The following is an 8,067-nucleotide window of genomic DNA, read 5'->3' on the forward strand; positions in this document are numbered from 1 at the left end:
CCTTTTTCCCGAACGCTACTCTGGTCTCCTGCTCGAGAGGGATTCATTACAATATCGTAACATGGTTTAGATTTCTAAATAAACATTTACCTCGTCGCTAGATAGACCTACTCCTGAAAAACTCTTGTCTGCGCAAGGCTTTTTGTCCCTACGAGGCCACCGCCATTTACCCGATGGGAGGGGTGAGCGAGTGAGCCCTGCAATCTAGAATTTGACCACTGATGTCACTGTTTTCAACGGTTTTCAACCCATTTTACACAGTGGCCCTTTAACCTGTAATCCATTGGAAGCACCCATTGTCCAGATTCATTATTTTTCACTCTTCATATTACTTACAGTCCCCCACTCAAACTCCCTTTTGCACTGTATTTTATTGCATTGAATGTTTTGGTCTTGTCTTACTGTATATGCTTTGACATTGTTCATGGATTAACCTGGGGTCACATGTAATGGGGTCATGTGCAATAGGGCTTATGTGCGATATTATGATATCCCTGGTCACTTCTGGTGTTGTCATGGGCTACACTTGATGTATTTTTCGAATGTATATTGTGCACCTCTTGTGTCTTCTGTATTTGTGGCTGCTATGAATTTTAACTTTGTCTTTTGTCGTTCACTACATTTTTACATCAACCTGTCTATAGGGATAACAGCTGGAAATTAGCTGTGGGCTACAATCTGGCGTATTTACATATACTCATGTATTTGCTCATTAATATGCATTGTCTCTATTTCTAAATAAATAAAATAAATGAATAATTAAAAAACTTTAAATATTTACTTGAGTATTGGCACAAAACATCTAGTTTATTCGTTTTTCACAACATTGCGCTTTAGCAAAATTATTAGGCGCCCTTAATGTGGATACAGTTAATAGCTGTATTTATCCTTCTCTTTTTGATGATATCAGTAAGACCTTTTCTTTTTTTTTCTCTCTTTTTTACAAACTTTTCCTTTTTTAGCATCTTAATTGATTTAATCAAAGAATATCCTACAAATCAGGGCTAGGCAAAAGTCTATATGTATCCTTACTATTGACTATCAATGATTTATAAAATCAACTATCTAATTTACAGAATAAACAGAATAGAACTCTTCATATTTCTTTAATTGGACAGAGCACAGACCTGTATGGAGCCCAAAGTGTTCAATAGTAAATAATAACTTGGAAATAAATAATCATGGATTAAAATATATTAAACAATAATCTGTAACAACCAATTATGGTTTACAAGAACAGAACTCACGTACATATACCGCACGATCACGCACACATTTCATGGAACAGAAGATTGCTGTATGCTACCACAGCTCCTCTACCTGGAAAAACAGCTATGGTCGCAGTCATTTACAGCATGTAATAAATCACGAAGCCCAACAGACAAGCATGTTTCCCACTGATTGAGTACTCACAGGGTAAGTGGAGTCTGCTCGCTCTTTCCTCCGCAGCCAAGGCACAATCAGCCCTTTGGCCAGCTAAAAGAGAGAGAACAGAAAGAGAGACAGAGAGAGAGGAAGTATTAAGAGTCCTTGTAGTAATATTGTAAAGACATGAGGGTTGAAATGGACAGACTTTAGTTAGTGTAGCAGGAAGGAATCCTCAAAACAATGCATGTTTTAGGCTGCTCCTTCAGCATGGACCTATATGTGCTGACACTGATGAAAATGCAAATTGAGGCTTGGTTACTAAAATTCAAATATGTAGAAATAAACTTCAGGTATACAGAGCTGTGGTTAAATGGATAAATGTTTTGCGTAGGACAGGTTTATGATTATATTCTATTAAAATGATGATTTCACTGCTGACAACAGCGCTGTTAAACCAACAATTCATCCTTCAACCAAATACAGTAATTGTGCTTGGGCTCATTCGATGAGCATTTAGAGATCAATCAGACTCACTTCTCTGTTTGAACACAAACCACTGTGACAGGAAACCATCATTATATCAAATTTGCAGTGTCTTGATCAACCAGATTTCTCTGAATAAGGCTTCCACTAAAGCATTGCAATATGCTGTAAATAGCCCATAAATACAGTGCACAGTAGAGTGTAGGTAGACCGACACAGGGCTGTAACCGTTCCATTATTCATGCTTTACCTACAAAGACAAACATGTGACTCAGAAATACAGTATAATAAGAAAAAAGATAATGATGTAACTCAGGTAGAGGCCACATGAAATTCTTGTGATATAAAAGTATGATTTGTTTTGCCTGATGACTGGTGGATCTCATGCAAACTAAAGCTTCACTAATCTGAAACAGAATGACGGTAAATTGTGGTAAATTACATATTATCAGTCATATACATTATGTGCTTGGTACAGACGAGTTTAATTAGTAAATATTTAATGCAAATATTTATCTAGGATAAACAAATTATTGGTTCTTGGTTCAGAAATATACACACATTGTTTTGCAACTCTGGGTTTTGTGAGGCTTCTTTTTAATAATGAAACCTCAATATTGGTTTGTTTAGAGAATCTGTATTTGCCAAGGACAAAGGACAGTGGGCTGACGAGATATGGATTAAACTAAAACTGTGTATTTTTATGATAATAGAAACTGACCTTGGTTATGTTGTATATAATTTGTCTAAAACAAGCAAAGATCTCTACATGTTCAGCTCAGATCTAGTATTTCACCTTTGACTGTTTAAATTGGATGGTATGTTACTTGAAAAAAAGAAAAGTGAATCTGGAATGTGCGGTCTAAATGATATTAAAAATGACTTGCATTTTGTTTTCTGCTGTCTTTTTTATTGCAAACTGTGCAGTGCTTTGTTTAGTAAAAAGGCATGGCACTTTAAATGAATGAATAAATGAGTACTTCTGTTAGTTAGCGCATGTTTCTTCCGTTCTGTCCCTGCATAACACTGAACAACAGTGCGCGCAAACTATCTCTGACTTCTACAGCAGTTTGACCAACACATTCTCATCCCAACATCTCAAATACCGCTGCTTTGTCAGTGGACTTACATGTCAAAATATGACACCCTATAGGTACAAATCTCCGTCAGTTTAGGATTTTAAGGGACAGTGTGTCAATGTGCATTTATTTCCTTAGGTTAAGGTATCAAATGCACATGAATAGGTTTTGAAAATACATCATGCTTTGGCTTAAAACAGGTATGTTTGTTACTAACATAATGTAACGTCATGTGACATATATCAATAGCGTTGCATGATACACGTACTAGCACACTGTGTTGTCATTAAAATAACCAGTGACTTTTGCGTTTACACAGGAAATGAACATAGGGCTCTCGAGTGAAAGTCCAGAGGTTGTTTGACCCATCCACCAACCCTCCCTCCCTCCCTCCCTACTATGGCTGTTGCCCGCTGTGTCAGAAACAGCTGCTGCCTGGTGCCGGGAACTGCCCATTGGTCCGACAGCCCATTGGTCCGACATCCCATTGTTCCGACCATATTAAACCCATTGTTCTGAAGTCTGTTCCGAAATCATCATGATGCCCTGTGGTTAAGGTCTGGTTAGGTTTAGGCACAAAAACCACTTGGTTAGGGTTAGGAAAAGATCATGGTGTGGGTTAAAATGAAAAAGAAAGTGACAAACACATAAGCTGTGAGCCTGCTCCGCCTCAAGCCTTACCCAGCTGACCCAGAGCCGGTCGCGGTGCACCATCAAGGCAGAAATACGCCTGCCGGGAGCCGTTCAGCACCGCGGACCGTCAGACTAATGGGATGTCGGACCAATGGGTTGTCAGACCAATGACATGGACCCCTGGTGCCTATCATACTGCTGCAAAGGGTGCCTCTGTGCATCATTCTCTGACGCGGTGAGATCAAGGACAAAACAGTCGTATTTGACAAGCTTGTTTGACTGTGGTACATAGTAGTAACACAAGAGAATGAAAACAAAAACAAAAACAACTTTACTGGTTAACAGCAGCATATGGGGAAGCTACTTTAAGTCTGTAACTAATGAAGCTACAAGCTAATCTTCATCAGAGACACACTGATTCTAAGTGGCGCTGAAATAGCTCACAGCTTCAAACTCAACATGAAAATAGCAATGCTAACAACTATAGCTAGCTACTATGGCTAGCAGCAGTCTTTCTCGATGGTGCAGGCTAGCAGTAGGCTGGTAGCCAATCATAGGGCCTTGACGTTTGGCAGCCAGCTTTCATCACGTGGATCTGGGCACAGTTTTATTTGAAGTGGGTTAAAAAACACAATAGACACAACCAGGTACCGGTAAAGGTAGTTCATATGATTAGGTGACGCTACTCCCAAACTAGGGTTTTAAGTGGTGCTGCGTAGCCACTAAGAGAAAAAAATGAAAGCAAAACATGATATAGGAAATATGCTACTCAAATTTGAAATGATTCTTCTCAACACAGGTTAACTGTGGCTTATTTTCTGGTTCATTTATTATATTCATAATTCTAGAAACTCAGCAGTAACTACTTTACCTTGATAGTTGAAGGCTAGAGTGGCTACTTTAAACTTGGAAAACCATCTGGCTTCAAAGGCAGGAGCACTATAGCCTTCATTATGATTCCTGGATGCTCATTTAGCACCCTACCTTTTCACTGTGCTTCATTGTGTCAGCAGCTGTGACCCATTTAAGGGGCTGCCTTCTTCATAGGACGAGGACTACAAAGGTGGAGCCTTCATAAGAGTGAAGGCCACTGTGCTAAGCAGCGATCAGTCCACACAGAGGATTTACCATAACATTATATAGGACATGTTTTCTGGAAACACACATTAGTCCCACTTTTCTAAATATGAAAGTGAGCTTCCACAAGAGATTACATTTAGTAGGAGGAAAAAAATCAGACATCACAAACACGTACTTCCAGACACACACAAAAACTAATCATAATGACCTAAATGTCTGCACTGGCACCATAGAGGCCATTTACTCAGTGTAATTTGGTTTCCAGCAAGATAGACTCCAGCAGAGCTATCACAAAAAAGACTGATTGATTCTGCAGGTGGATAGAGCCCTGCTTGCACTGGCCATAATAAAAAACACTCTATATTCAGTAGATTATACTGTAAACATCAGACGAAAAGGGGGTCTTTTCCTTGAGAAAAGCAATTGTCAAACATGCTTGAGGAAAACGTAGAACCTTGCTTTAAACCGTATACATTGGGAACTTCGTTGAGAGAGTGGAAACTTACTTAAGAATGTGGATTTTTGATGCTTTACCAAATTTGACCTGTTTGTCGGATTCGGAAACTACGTTGACCTAATTTTAGCTGGTATTTCATTAACATGTGCTTTTTAGTTCATCAAAGATGGCTTAAAAATGCACTATGATAAATGTTTTTCACTAGAGTTCATTTAATAAATAATGAATCAATCATTCTTCGATAAACAAATAAAAATTAGACTACATGAAAATTAGAAGGGTCAGCCTGAAAAACCCAGCTCTGCAGCTTGATGGATATTTTAATCTCTTTAAGCACATTTTGGTTTTATCACAGATTAAAGGCCTTTGCAGTCTAAGTCTGTTTTCTTTTCGAAGGTGTTTTTCTAATACGCTTGGAAAAAAATCATTACGCACAGAAACCTTGCACACCGATTCCGATGCATTTTATTGTTCTATTCGTTGCATAACTTCGCAATATGTGACAAAATGAAAAGACCCGTTCTTCTGTCTTGTCGCAGATGTGTGTCCCTGCCACATTTTCCTCACTGATTCTTGGTCATACACTCTACAGGTTTCTGACTGATGTAAAGAGCACAGAAAATTGAACCTGTTCCAAAGGTTTTAATGACGGACCAAAGTTTTGGACTCTGTGCAAACCTTATTGACACAATGTGAGGTTGTATTTATTGTTAGATGTGCAACAAAAAACCGGACCCAATGTGCAAAGGCCTTATGTGTAAGTTTAAGTCACACTACTCCCATCAACCCTCAAGAATAGATGCTAACATTGCTCTGTGACTGCTGAATACAATTGCTGCTCATATGTTAGCAAAAGCAACACAGTGATTACTAATGTACGTCTCTTTCTTTCTGTGAATGTTTCACTGGAACATCCAATAGTCCCTGTACAAAGGGCTGACAGAGAGATCTGATCACCCAGAGAAGCCAGGACTTTCTTGTTGGAAAGACACATTGTTGTAGGATTTTTTTTTTTTAATGAAATTTTTTCAGTGCTGTGAGGACCACAAACCAAATTCCAGTCACCTCTATAGAACTGCTGTGGACAGTGAGTTTCAGAGGTGGACATGTCAAACGCTATCACTATGGCCACATCAGGGGTAAGTGAATGTTGGCATTTTTTAAATAAAATGAGTTATGACCACACCTGAAGGGTATATTTTTTGTCTGAAACTGAAGCCATGAACCATAGCCTATACAGCCTACTTTCACATGTTCAAGAATGTGCTGTTCTTCCTTTATAAAAGTCTATGATAGGATTTTAGGTATACATAGCCTAAATGTTGCTTGGGGTAGAGACTACAGTGCCTGAATCTTACCTTTTCCAACAGGAAGTAGATAAAACACATACTCACATACACGTCTACCTATCACAGTCCCTCTATTAATGCAATGCAACAAGTCTAACAATAACCTTCAGCTTCTTTGATGGAAGCTGGACACAGCCCATAGTCTAACACCTGCCTGTGTCGATGAGACACCTGGGTCGACTAATATATTTCTGTGATAGACAGGTGAGGCAAGTTACTTGTTAGTGGGGAAAAAAATGTATAGGTCCATCATCGCTTTTCATCTCTATAGTTACAGAGAGTGTCTCTCTTCCTCCTCTCTGCCTGTCGTCCAGTGAAAGCCATTAATAACCAAGTCAGCGGTGGCTATCTTCAGCATGTTTTGAAATGTTCAGCCCTACAACCTACGGTCACTCCAAACTTTCCTGCCACATTTTCAGACCCAACCTTGTGTCTCCACAGAACAGGCATACTGAATAGGGAAAAAAAATATGTGATACTTTTCCTCACAGAAACTGAGACAGTGAGACTCTTTGGACACACTAGTATTCATCTTATCTTGGCTTTCATTATATGTGGGATATGATGTTCCTGTGTAAGAAGTAACCTGGTTATTCAGCTATAATGATTCAGATTTCTAAGCCCCCCACTTACAATTGTCATTGCAAGTGTCCTTTTCCCAAATGAAAGCCATATGAAGTTTAATACACATTTGGGGTGCAATAATAGATCTATCTAGATTAACACATTCTCACCCCAACCTAACTACATATTGACGTTTGGTCATGGACTTTCCTTGTCCGCATACGATGTGCAAGGTACCCTGGGTGCGTTGGTTGTTGATAGGGATGTCCTCATCGGGTATCGGCGCCGATCACGTTATTTTTTACAAAATCGGAATTGGTAATAAAAGATCGGAGGAATCAGAACAACAACAATGGCCAGATTTTTCATCTATGTTGTTCACTGTTGCCTCCGCTTCCCAATGTATAAAGTGTGGCGATCCTGTATATTTTCTTATAAGACAGTCAGCTGATGGCTTGCTCACCTCCAGACACTGAGGTACCTCCAGACACACCCACCGGTGCTATCGGCCAGTGGGATGGCTCGATCAGCTGAGCCCAGGTAGACTGGCCCCTACATTATGCCGCTCCTGGCAGTATGACGAGAGTCGCCGGCGAGTGAGAAATGAGCCAGGAGTCCTCTGTGTATTCGGCCTACCATGGCATTTTACACTGCTCAAAGTCCGCGAAATAGGTGCGCTTCCCTGTGGAATATCATCCATCAGAGATTCCTCCGCCCGAAACAACACCGGAGTGTTACGGCATTCACACACGGTCCCGTGAGTTGGCAACAGCCGGGGGTTACTTTCCGTTTCATTATTCCTTATTTGGAACGTTCGGGCCGGGTTGACTTATTGTTTTGAAACTGAACTGAGTCAGAGCCAACAGTGGATTTTCTTTGCCTCCTTGGTTGCGGGAAAACCTGAGGTGGAGTTTTCTTTTGTTTAGTGAACTGTGTGGATTGAACTGAATTGAACTGTGAACTGTGATATGTTATTTGGAAATCCTGGAGTGGAGTGATTTGTTTGAACTGGATTGAACTGACTGAAAGGAACGGAACATTTCTTTTCTTTGGT

The 8,067-nt window shown here is 39.8% G+C and overlaps 1 protein-coding gene across 1 annotated transcript in view; it reads right to left on the bottom strand.

Annotated features, from left to right (window-relative positions):
* Positions 1–7,799, bottom strand: part of LOC126385455 (contactin-4) — a 90,836-nt gene extending 83,037 nt beyond the window's left edge. Inside the window, exons 1-2 of the mRNA XM_050037179.1 lie at positions 7,477–7,799; positions 1,414–1,476 (exon numbers count right to left, since the gene is read on the bottom strand). The gene's annotated coding sequence lies outside the window, so the exon portion shown is untranslated. The remainder of the gene's footprint in view (positions 1–1,413; positions 1,477–7,476) is intronic.
* Positions 7,800–8,067: the final 268 nt, after the last annotated feature.

This window comes from Epinephelus moara, chromosome 24 (genome assembly GCF_006386435.1).
Source record: "Epinephelus moara isolate mb chromosome 24, YSFRI_EMoa_1.0, whole genome shotgun sequence".
NCBI classification, from domain to species: domain Eukaryota; kingdom Metazoa; phylum Chordata; class Actinopteri; order Perciformes; family Serranidae; genus Epinephelus; species Epinephelus moara.